Below are 11,108 nucleotides of genomic sequence, written 5' to 3' on the forward strand. Positions count from 1 at the left end.
GAGTTGGCAATTCTTTTATTTCATCATTTGAAAAATGTACCTTTTGATTTCAGATGAGAAATTTGCTATCAACTGAGTCAGCGTTCCTCTACAGGTAATAATTTTTTTCTCTCTAGCTGCTTCCGAGAATTTTTCTTTATCTTTAGTTTACATAAGTTATTTATGATGTGTCTCGGTATTGTATTTTTGGGTTTTCCTGTTTGGGTTTCACTGAGCTTCTTAAATCTGTAGGTTTATGTCTGCCAAATTTGGGACATTTTTCAGCCAATTATTTCTTTGGTTTTTTTTTTTTTTTTACATTATTACTTTTGTTTATTGATCTATTCAATATTGTGTGTTTTTTTAAATGTTAGTTCCAGTATAGTTAACATACAGTGTCATATTAGTTTCAGGTGTGTAATAGAGTGATTCAACACTTCCATACAACACCCAGTGCCCATCAGGACAAGTGCCCTCCTTAATCCCCATCCCCTATTTCACCCATCCCCCCCCACCTCCCCTCTGGGAACCATCAGTTTGTTCTCTGTAGTTAAGAGCCATTATTTCTTTGAATTCATTTTCAGTCCCACTCTCTCTTCTCCTTCAGGGACTTCAATGATATGAGTATTTACTTTTGTTATTGTCCAACTGGCCTCTGAGACTCTGGGATATTTTTCCCTCATTTATTCTCTCTCTTTTGTTCAGATTGGAGAAATTCTATTGTTCTGTCCTCAAGGTCACTGATTCCATCCTGTCATCTTCATGCTACTATGAGCCCATCCAGTCTGTTTTTAATTCTGATTATTTTTCACTTCTGTAATTTCCATTTGGTTGTTTTTCGTAATCCCTGTTTCTTTGCTGTAATTTTATATTTTTTCTCCATTTGTTTCAAGAGAATCTGTAATTTGTTGAAGCATGTTTATATATATATATATATATATATATATATTTAAGGATTTTATTTATTTATTTGACAGAGAGAGAGAGACAGCGAGAGAGGGAACACAAGCAGGGAGAGTGGGAGAGGGAGAAGCAGGCTTCCCGCTGAGCAGGGAGCCCGATGCAGGGCTCGATCCCAGGACGCCGGGATCATGACCTGAGCCGAAGGCAGATGCTTAACGACTGAGCCACCCAGGTGCCCATTAAGCATGTTTTTAAATGATGGTTGCTCTAAAGTCGTTGTAAGGTAATTCTAATATCTGATTTATCTCAGTGTTATGTCTTTGTTTTTAAAAAATTGTATTTATTTACTTGAGAGGGAGAGAGAGAGCAGGGGGGAGGGGCAGAGGGAGAGGGAGAGAATCCTCAAGCAGACTCCCTGCTGAATGCAGAGCCTGACCCAGGGCTCAATCCCAGGATCCTGAGATCATGACCTGAGCAGAAACCAAGATTTGGACACCTATCCGGCTGCTCCCACCCTCCCCCCACCCTCCCCCCTCCATTATGTCTGTTGTCTTTTCCCATTCAAGTTGTGATTATACTAGTTCTGGGTATGATGAGGGCTTTTCCATCGTCTCCCGGACACTTGGGATGTTAGGAGACTCTGGATCCTACTTCAGTCTTCTGTGTTAGCAGGCAGTTCCTCCAGGTGTAGTGCATGGGGCGTGGCCTACTTTTGTGGACTGTGGTTCCAGTGGCAGTTTGGTTTGTAGGACCCTTGCCCTGCTATTCTGGTCTACGTTGTCCGTGCGCCACTTAAAGCCACTTTGAAAACTTAGGTGGTATTCCGCACTGTGGTTCTGTTCTCAGACTTTTGGGCCCGTTGATTTAGTTTTACCTTTGGGTCCCGCAGGTGTCTTTCCTTACTTCCCGTGCAGATTTAAAGAATCCCTTTCTCCAGCTCCCTCCTCCCTGAGATCCTTCCTTCACGTTCTAACTGGAAGCCTGAGGGGCACCAGCTGCCACTGGCAGACCAGGGTGAAAGTCCAGATTCCTCACTCTGTCTTGGCTGACACGGCAACACCCTGTAGGGGAAGCATCTCTCTGGATCCTCCTGCGGATGCCAGGTGGGAGGGAAAGCGGCAGATGTCCACACTCCCCCACAATCTCTCGTCGGACACCACTAGAGGGAGAGGAAAGTGCCTTCCCCGCCACCTGCCACGTGGTGGGGGTCAGGAGATCACCAGATGGGGGATTGGGAGATGCTGGGCCTGCAGGGGCTGGAAGTGCTCACCCTGGTTACCTGCTGCTGGGGGCGAGGCACGGTTGCGTGGACCCTTTGCTGGGTACCCGCTGCTGCTGTTGGCGGGGGCAGAGCATGGGGCTGCCTGGGGCGGTGGGGGCTCCAGCTTGCTCTGGATGGGTGCCAGGGGCAGGGGAGGAAAGTGCTTCCCCAGGCTGCCTGGTGCTGCCGACACTCCCACTGTCTTGGCGGGTGTTCCCAGAGGGAGAGGACGGCATCCCCCCCTAGCCTCCTGAGGCTATTGGATGGGGAACCGAAGTCTCTAGTCCCTCTTCAGTCTCTGCTGACACCCTGGCTGGATTAGGGTAGGTGCTGTCAAAGGTTTCTCTCCTACTGCACTGGGATTCTCTCCTTTCCTGGTCTTTGGCCAGAAAGGAAAAGTTTTTCTTTGGTTTTGTTGGTCTTTGTTTGTTTGTTTTTGTCTGCTCTGGAGAGTCTAGGTTGCAGGCTTCTCCAGAACCCAGGCTGGGATTTTGAAAAAACAGGGAGCACACCACTGGGTTCCCTCAAGTCCTGTGGTCTCCGGCTGGCCCACATTCCTCTTGCCACCACCAGAGTCTCTTTATTACGGGCTTTAGTATTATTTACAGGGATTCTAGTTAGCTATACTTAGCAGGGAGGAGCAAGGAGAAACGAGTCTATGCCCTCTTGTCTGGAACTTGAAGTCACCTCCTATTTTAAAAGAAATTAATGAAATGATTAACAAAGGGTTTGTTTCCGTTGGAAAACAGAATTTGCCTTTGGTGACTTCAGTTTGCACTTTTTTTTTTTTTTTTAAAGTCATCACTACGCCCACTGTGGGGTTCGAACTCACCACCCGGAGCTCAAGAGTGGCAAGCTCTGCTGACTAAGCCAGCTGGGCGCCCCCAGTTTGTACTTGAAAGCCACAACTATTTTTCTTCTCTTTTTAATTTGTAAAATGGAACTGATGATGGACTTCAGGGGAGTGAGACTTTCAGGAAGGCATAGGGGGCTGTGTATCTTTGTTGACCCCACCCATTGATGAGACTGGATCTTGCAGACACTTTGATGGCGTAACTTGCCAGAAATAGGCTCAGAAGACCAAAGTGAAAGGGCCAAAGAAAAAGAAGTAAATGATCACTCTTGGCAAGACCTCTCTTCCTTTTCTCCTTCTCTCCTCTCTCCAATCTCTCTTACCCATCACACCAAATTTTACATGATCAAAATCAATAATGGTCCCCATTTTCCTTAGGTAAGTAAAATAGCTACTTTCCATCCAAGTTCATCTGCCTATACATGTAATATATGTGTAAATCCAGAGACAAATGGTCTGGAAGAATACAGACCAAACTGATCATTGTAGCTACCCATGAGTAGTAGGGATCAAAGTGGATTTTAGATTTATTTCCATTTCTTAGGGCAAATAAAATGGTATTATTTGTATAATTAACAATAAGAAAACAAAACAACCTGTGCATCTGCCAACCTGCAGATCAGACATGAGAAAGTCTGAGATGGAGAAGAATTTAAGAATGCTCCCTTTTTCCTGAGTCAAAAGCTATTTCAAACTTGTGAAATCTGGTGGCATATCTAACATTTGTTCTGAACTTCACCACTATGACTCACAGGAACATGTTCAGATGAAATTTGGAAAAATGCTGATTTTTCAAACAAAAAAGCAATTGTAAATACCTGGCAAATTTCTCTGCACTCATGGTTGAAATGATTACTTGTAAAAATGGTCTTTATATGCACATAAGTAAATACAAAGGAAACTACAGTGAGAGAGTGTATGTAGCCAGTGTGACAAGTTCATGGGCACTGGTAACCTCACTTGATTCTTTGCTACATATTGATAATCCAACATAATGCTGTCAAATTGAGACTATATTCATGGAAAGAGGCAGAAAATCAATATTTATAGGGCATCTACTGTGTTCCAAGTGTTTAACATATTTCCTCATCTAATCCTCCCCCAAACCCTCAAGAACACCTCAAATAACCCCCATTATTTCCATTTTACAGGTAAGCAAACTGAGGCTCAGAAAGAAAATAACTTGCCTCACATCATAAGTAGATGGTAGGTACACTTCAAGACAAAATGCTTTCTACCCTTGTATAGGTTTGAGTATTTAAAGCATCCACCATTTTTAATGGTTATTTATTTAGGTTTTATTATTTTTTAAAAGATTTATTTTGGGGGGGGAGAGGCAGGGGGAAGCGAGAGAATCCTGAGGCAGACTCCCTGCTGAGTGGGGAGCCTGATGTGGGAGTGGGGCTCAATCCCAGGACCCCCAGATCATGACCTGACCGGAAATCAAGAATCCGATGCTTAACCGACTGAGCCACCCAGGCGCCCCTGTTTATTTAGGTTTTTAAAAAATGTATCCTTAAGTCAGTTTTGGTAATATTTTTCTACAAGTGTAATGGCAGCCACCATTTTTATCCCAAGGGAGAGTGGAAATAGCCAGCTAAGCTAGCCCAGTACTCATTAAACATTTGTGGCATGAGGAAATGATTTACAAATGAAGAAATACACACGGGTTCCTTGAAATACTTCCTTTTTTATGTGTTTCCCTTGAACTAGAGAACTAATTTTCCTACCAATAAACTGAAAACAGTTTAGTGGAATCAGGCAACAGCAGACACCCAAAGGATGAATTGTAATCAATGAAGCTTCCTTTTTCCAGATGGTTAATGACCTTCATAGACCAAATATGTATTAATGCCAATGCCACAGATTGATGATATTGACTCTCTCTCTTCTTGGAAGCCTGTCTGGGTTTGTGATTTATTTTCACAAAGAATAAAGTGTTTCACTGATGGAAACTGAAAACAAAATGAAACACCAACCATCACTGTAATGGTCAGTTTTATATGTCAATATGGCTAGGCTGCAGGCCCCAGTTTTTCAATCAAATACTAATCTAAGTTTGGGGGTATTTTGTAGATGTGATTCACGTCTATAATCAGTTGACTTTAAGTAAGGAAGATTATCCTAGATAATCTGGGTGGGCTGGACTCAATCAGTTGAAGGCCTTTAAGAGCAGAATTGAGCTTCCCTGAAGAAGAAATTCCACCTGTGGATGGCAGGATCAACCTGTGCCTGAGTTCCATCCTGCCCTTCTTGATGCCCTGCCCTACAGATTTAGCATTTTGGACTTGACCTAGCCAGCCCCCACAATCACCTAAGCCAATTCATTGCAATAAAATTCTTAAATTAGGGGCACCTGGGTAGCTCAGTCGGTTGCACGTCTGACTCTTGGTTGGGCTCAGGTCATGATCTCAGGGTCCTGGGGTTGGGGCCTGCATCGGGGTCCCCACTCAGTGGGGAGTCTGCTTGTCTCCCTCTCCCTCTGTCCTTCCCCCCACTCACTCTCTCTCTCTCTAAAATAAATAAATAAATCTTTAAAAACTCTTAATATATGTATCCTAATGATTCTGTTTCTCTGGTGGAATTCTGGATGGTACACTCCCTATTATCACTTTTATGTATAAAACCAGAATCTATATGCACTTAAGAAAAACATTAATTTTCCCTGAACTTTGTATTCTCACTTTAGATTGGATTTCCTAAGTCAGAAATTTCGGAAGGGATTAAGGAAGTATCTGATTCCAGAGAATACTCAACGTTAGAGACTAAACATCATTTTCCATATTGAAAGTAAACCGCACCATGTGTGGCTTAGGAGTAGTTCCTCTTGGGAACCATCATCTAAATGAGTTCTCAGAGTCTGTATTCAGCTTTCTGAAGATAGAAGCACCACGACTTTATGGGACAGAAGCCCATGAAAACTGTCGCAGCCGTTCTATGCTCCATCCAAGTCCATCCATAAATCTTACATGTCTGATGGGATACGTGAACCAGTTGTTCACAACAGCAATAATTTTGTTCCTAAAGTTCTTTTTTTTTTTTTTAAGATTTTATTTGACAGAGACACAGCGAGAGAGGGAACACAAGCAGGGGGAGCGGGAGAGGGAGAAGCAGGCTTCCCACAGAGCAGAGAGCCCGATGCGGGGTTCGATCCCAGGACCCTGGGACCATGACCTGAGCCGAAGGCAGACGCTTAACGACTGAGCCACCCAGGCGCCCCTGTTCCTAAAGTTCTTTAGAAATTTCTTGGGAATTTACTTTCTGGGAGACCTTACCCAAATTATTTCATCCCATTCTTTGTATCTCTGAAAGAACCTTTGGGTTACTTTTGGATATGTTCTGTTTTTGTTTTAAAAAAGGTTTTATTTATGTCAGAGAGAGAGAGAGCAAGTGCACAAGCAGGGGGAGCAGCAGGCAGAGGGAGAAGCAGGCTCCTCACTGAGCAGAGAGCCCGATGTGGGACTCTATCCCAAGACCCTGGGATCATGACCTGAGCTGAAGGTAGATGCTTAACTGACTGAGCCACCCAGGCATCCCACTTTTGGATACGTTCTTAAACTTTTCTCCTCCCATCTGTTCATGGTGTATTCTAACTAAACAGATGGTAAGCTTCATGTGGCAAACACTGGTAGTCGCTTACCCAATATCCATCCTTTTCACCTTCACTGCCAGAACCTCCATTTCTCAAGGAGATGATGTACCCAGGAAGAATACTCACCTCCACAGCCTCTCTAGAAGGTAGGATGGCCATGTGATCCAGCTCTGGCAAATGAGACAGTAAGTAGATATCTACTGAGTAAGGCTTCTGGGAAAGTGTTTTCCTGACAAAAAGGACAGACTTAACTGGCCTTTTGCCATTCACCTTCTCCATTCTTTCTACCTAGAATGCAGTCACAAGACTTAGAGGTATTGATGATGAGAGCCATCTTACCAGTGCAAAGAAAAAGCTAGAGGTTTAGGATGGCAGAGCAGGGAAAGCCTGGGGTCTTACAGGCATCATGGAGTAGCTGGGCTGACTCGATGCTTACTGCAAGACTGTGTTACATGGGACCCGGCATGTTCTTCTTCTTCTTCTTTTGGTACCCTACTAACAGTTCCCTCCATCTTCCTACCCCATCCTACAGTGCTCAGCTCACAGGTTCGATACTCATAGCTATTCAAAAGAAGTTCCTGGTTAAGTGGCATCTATAAGAGGAGTAGAGCCCCCTCAATCATGTTCATATTTGTATTCATCCAAACAGTACTTATTTGTCTCAAGTGGCCAACAGGGGGGCAGGTGCAGAAGTCTTGGTGTCTGTCCAGTGAGTTTGGTGTCATTTTGGAAAAACAAGACATGAGAAAAGTAATACTCGAAGGTTTTGTATGACTAAGGAGAAGAACTAACACTGAGGCTCGTCCTTTTACTTAATTTCACCAAATACTCAAAATAACGGCAAAGCAGTCATAATTCTCATTTTACAGATGAGAAAACTAAAAACAACATAGCCTGTGGAGATCTACACGGGGAATATGTAGCAGAATGTATACCAAACCCAGGTATAATGATGCTCAAATCTACACTGCTGTTCTTCGCCACTCTGACACGACCAGTTCAAACGATCAGGGGTTGGTGGCTTACCAGAGCATACAGAACTCATGCCAGTCCCAAAGGAAGGACAAAACTTGAAGATTTGGGGTAAGGGAGTGGGAAAAGGGGGATAGTGATCAAGGGATTCCAGACAGGGGGAGGAACATAAGCAAAGACCAGTTTCCATTGATCATGTCGTATTTGACAAGAGATCAAATGGTTGAAGTGGAGGATTGAGTTCTTCAAACAGGTAAGTATCTGTTGGCTTATCTCAACATCCTGTGATAATCATTGTGGGATATACCGAGGTTAATTTTATGAAAGTACCTGGCATGTAAGTTTCTGCTCAGTTTTTGATGTTGTTTTTGTTCTCTAAGAAAGTGGTCCCAGGCTTAAAAACAAAGGTACACATTATTTGGATTACTCAAAAAGTAAACAATCTAGTTTGGGAGAAAATGAAATGATTTAAGAGTTCCAAAACAGAAAGTGTCACAAGATGATACGAAATTATTGATAACAAAACCACCCCCAAGGGCTACGCTCTTAACTTCTAAGCTCTTTTCCCCTGCTGTGTATGGGACGCACGGCAAGAAGTAAGCAGAGATCTTCAGTAGGTGCTCCAACGAGGAGGCTGATGGAATAACCATGGGGCCAACAGCACACATTAGGTTGACAAGGATGGGCATGAAAAGGAGAGGATGGAGAAAAGAAATATTTCAACAACCAGGCTAGTTAAGAACAGATCTGTTGTAGTAGTAGCTCTCTCTTGGGGTTGCTGAGATCAAATGAGATTTTTTCTTTTTTAAAGATTTTATTTATTTATTTGACAGAGACACAGCGAGAGAGGGAACACAAGCGGGGGAGTAGGAGAGGGAGAAGCAGGCTTCCTGCGGAGCAGGGAGCCCGATGCGGGGCTCGATCCCAGGACCCCGGGATCATAACCTGAGCCGAAGGCAGACGCTTAACGACTGAGCCACCCAGGCGCCCTTCAGATGAGATTTTACATGTAAAGTGCTTAACACAGAGCCTGACATATATAATAAGTAGCTGCTCTGTCTAGCAGCATTTAAAAACCCGAACCCAACCACACTTAAAAGATTTCTGCCTCTTCAAATAAGGTGGGAGGTACCTCTTCACATGTATTTGAGGTGGGGGCGGGGAGAGGATGCAATATTTTCCCATAAAAATGCACTCATTTAAAACTTAAGAGGGTAGCTCTCATGTTGTGTCCTTTTTCACAATTTAAAAAAACCCACTCATGGGAATGAGTTTTATAAGGGTGAAGGAAGGGCACTGTAACATTCTGAGCATCTATTTACTGTGTGTCCCATGGTTTACGTTTTTCCTTATACAGTTGACCCCTGAACAGCGTAGGGATTACGGATGCTGACCCCCACCTAGTGTAACTTTTGACTCCCCCAAAACTTGACTACTAATAGCTTTACTGTTGACCAGAAGCCTTACCAATAACACAAACAGTGGATTAACACGTATTTTATATGTTCTGTGTATTATATACTATATTCTTACAATAGAGTAAGCTAGAGAAAAAAAATTAAGGAAGAGAAAATACATTTACAGTACTATACTGTATTTATCCAAAAAAATCTGCAGAGAAGTGGACCTGCACAATTCAAACCCACATTGTTTAAGGGTCAACTGCACTTACTGCTGTTATAACCATCATCAGGATAGCGCCTATATGTAGTGCTGTCAGATTCAGTATGTAGAATACCATATAGGCCTCAAATGCTGCCCCATGGCCATAGCCTTCGATCATTTAGTTTCCTTTACATGTTAGCACCAAAAGATTTATAATACAATACACTTGAACAAAGATGTATAAAGAAGATCAGCATTTTTTTTTATTTCAAGCTGAGCCCTGGTTCAAGTTAGAAACCTCTGACTTTTCAAACCTGAGCATCACATTTATGCACATTTTTCTCTTTTCGGTGTTATATTACCTTTAAAACAGTAATAGGAAGGGAGTGATCATATGCCACCTGAGTCTTGGTCTACACTGACTAAATGCAAAGAAATACTTTCTACATAAGAAATTACCATTAAGGGGCACCTAGGTGGCTCAGTCATTGGGCGGCTGCCTTCGGCTCAGGTTGTGATCCCAGAATCGTGGGATCGAGCCCCATATTGGGCTCCCTGCTTGGTGGGAGACCTGCTTCTCCCTCTCCCTCTGCTGCTCCCTCTGCTTGTGTTCCCTATCTCACTGTGTCTCTCTCTGTCAAATAAATAAATAAAATCTTTTAAAAAAAAAAAGAAATTACCATTAAGTCTCATACAAAGACATCAATATATTTCTACTGAGGAAACAGAAAGAAGAACCACTTAAAGTAAGTGACAGGTAGAGTGTGCCGTTTAGGGTTTTACTTTTCTTTCAAATTTCACATTTATAATGAAGCCTTTGTTCCAGGAAAGAAACAAGTCATCGCCAGCACCATATTCCCCCCTAGAATTTGGAGCCACACCGACCACTCCCCTGAACAGTCCTGCACGTGGCTTGTGGATGATGGCCAAGCTCATCCCTGAACACCAGAAGTGGGAAGATATCAAGAGATAAAGAAGGAGGGTAACAGATCGGAGAGAGACTAAGTGACTAACTTTCCCCATAAACCCAAAGCAAGTAGCTGACTGCTTTTTTATTTTAACCCAGCCCCGGGCCTCAACAAGTGACCACAGTTGGTTTTATGCAACATGTTGCCCAATCGAATGAGACAAACTTGAATACAAAAACACGTCAGAAGAACATTTCAGTCAGAAATTGCTGTGCTCTTATCTGTTTCCAGTGAATACCACTGATGCTCTCAAAGCTCCCCAAGAGCCCCAGTGGGCAGAGACCGTGGTTACTATTTCAACACAGACCAGTTGGGGGAAAATAAATCCTGTGGAATGTCTTTATTCCAAAGCCGGTCAAGGAGAGTAGAATGAAGCATTGCATTGTGTCATCCAATTAAAAACATTTATTCAATATAGATCAGCTTATTGGACCCTAAGCTACTTTCTAGGATATACAAAGATTTCCAAGCCTTGATGCTAGCGCTTGAGGAACTACTGGTCGAGGGCAGAGCTTCTCAAACTTCAATGTGGCGTATGAATCCCCTGAACATCTTGTTAGAAGCTTAGTCAACAGATCTGGAGTGGGGCTGGAGGTTCTAACAAGCTCTAGGTGCTGCTGTTGCTGGTCCACAGATCACACTTTGAAGAGCAAGGGAAGCATGGAGAGAGAACTAGTATAAGGTGTTAGAAGTACCTGGACATCTATACAGAGTACCGTGTGAGCGCCGAGGAGGAAATGCACCTGAGGGTTAGAAAAGGCTGCATATAGAAGACGGGTGAGCCGAGTCTTGTTCTCCTGGTGATCCCAGGGGAAAGTCAGGGAGCCTACACTGTAGTTCAGTGATGAAACTCTCTGACCCTCGGTTTTCTCATCTGTAAGATGAGGGACTGAAAATGTCCAGACCCTTCAAAGTCCTAAAACCAGAGGACTCCACTAAGATAAGCTTTCAAATCGCTTAAGATATGATCTGTTT

General features: G+C 43.2%; 1 long non-coding RNA gene across 1 annotated transcript; it reads left to right on the top strand.

The window, feature by feature from the left end:
• Positions 1-4,150: 4,150 nt before the first annotated feature.
• LOC145717937 (uncharacterized) lies at positions 4,151-11,102 on the top strand. Its single transcript, XR_014141466.1, has 3 exons — positions 4,151-4,202; positions 6,669-6,773; positions 9,992-11,102. It is a non-coding gene; the product is annotated as an uncharacterized LOC145717937 (long non-coding RNA).
• The last annotated feature ends 6 nt before the right edge of the window (positions 11,103-11,108 follow it).

The sequence above is a fragment of the Leptonychotes weddellii genome, chromosome X (genome assembly GCF_054177405.1).
Source record: "Leptonychotes weddellii isolate Sample4059 chromosome X, ASM5417740v2, whole genome shotgun sequence".
NCBI lineage: Eukaryota > Metazoa > Chordata > Mammalia > Carnivora > Phocidae > Leptonychotes > Leptonychotes weddellii.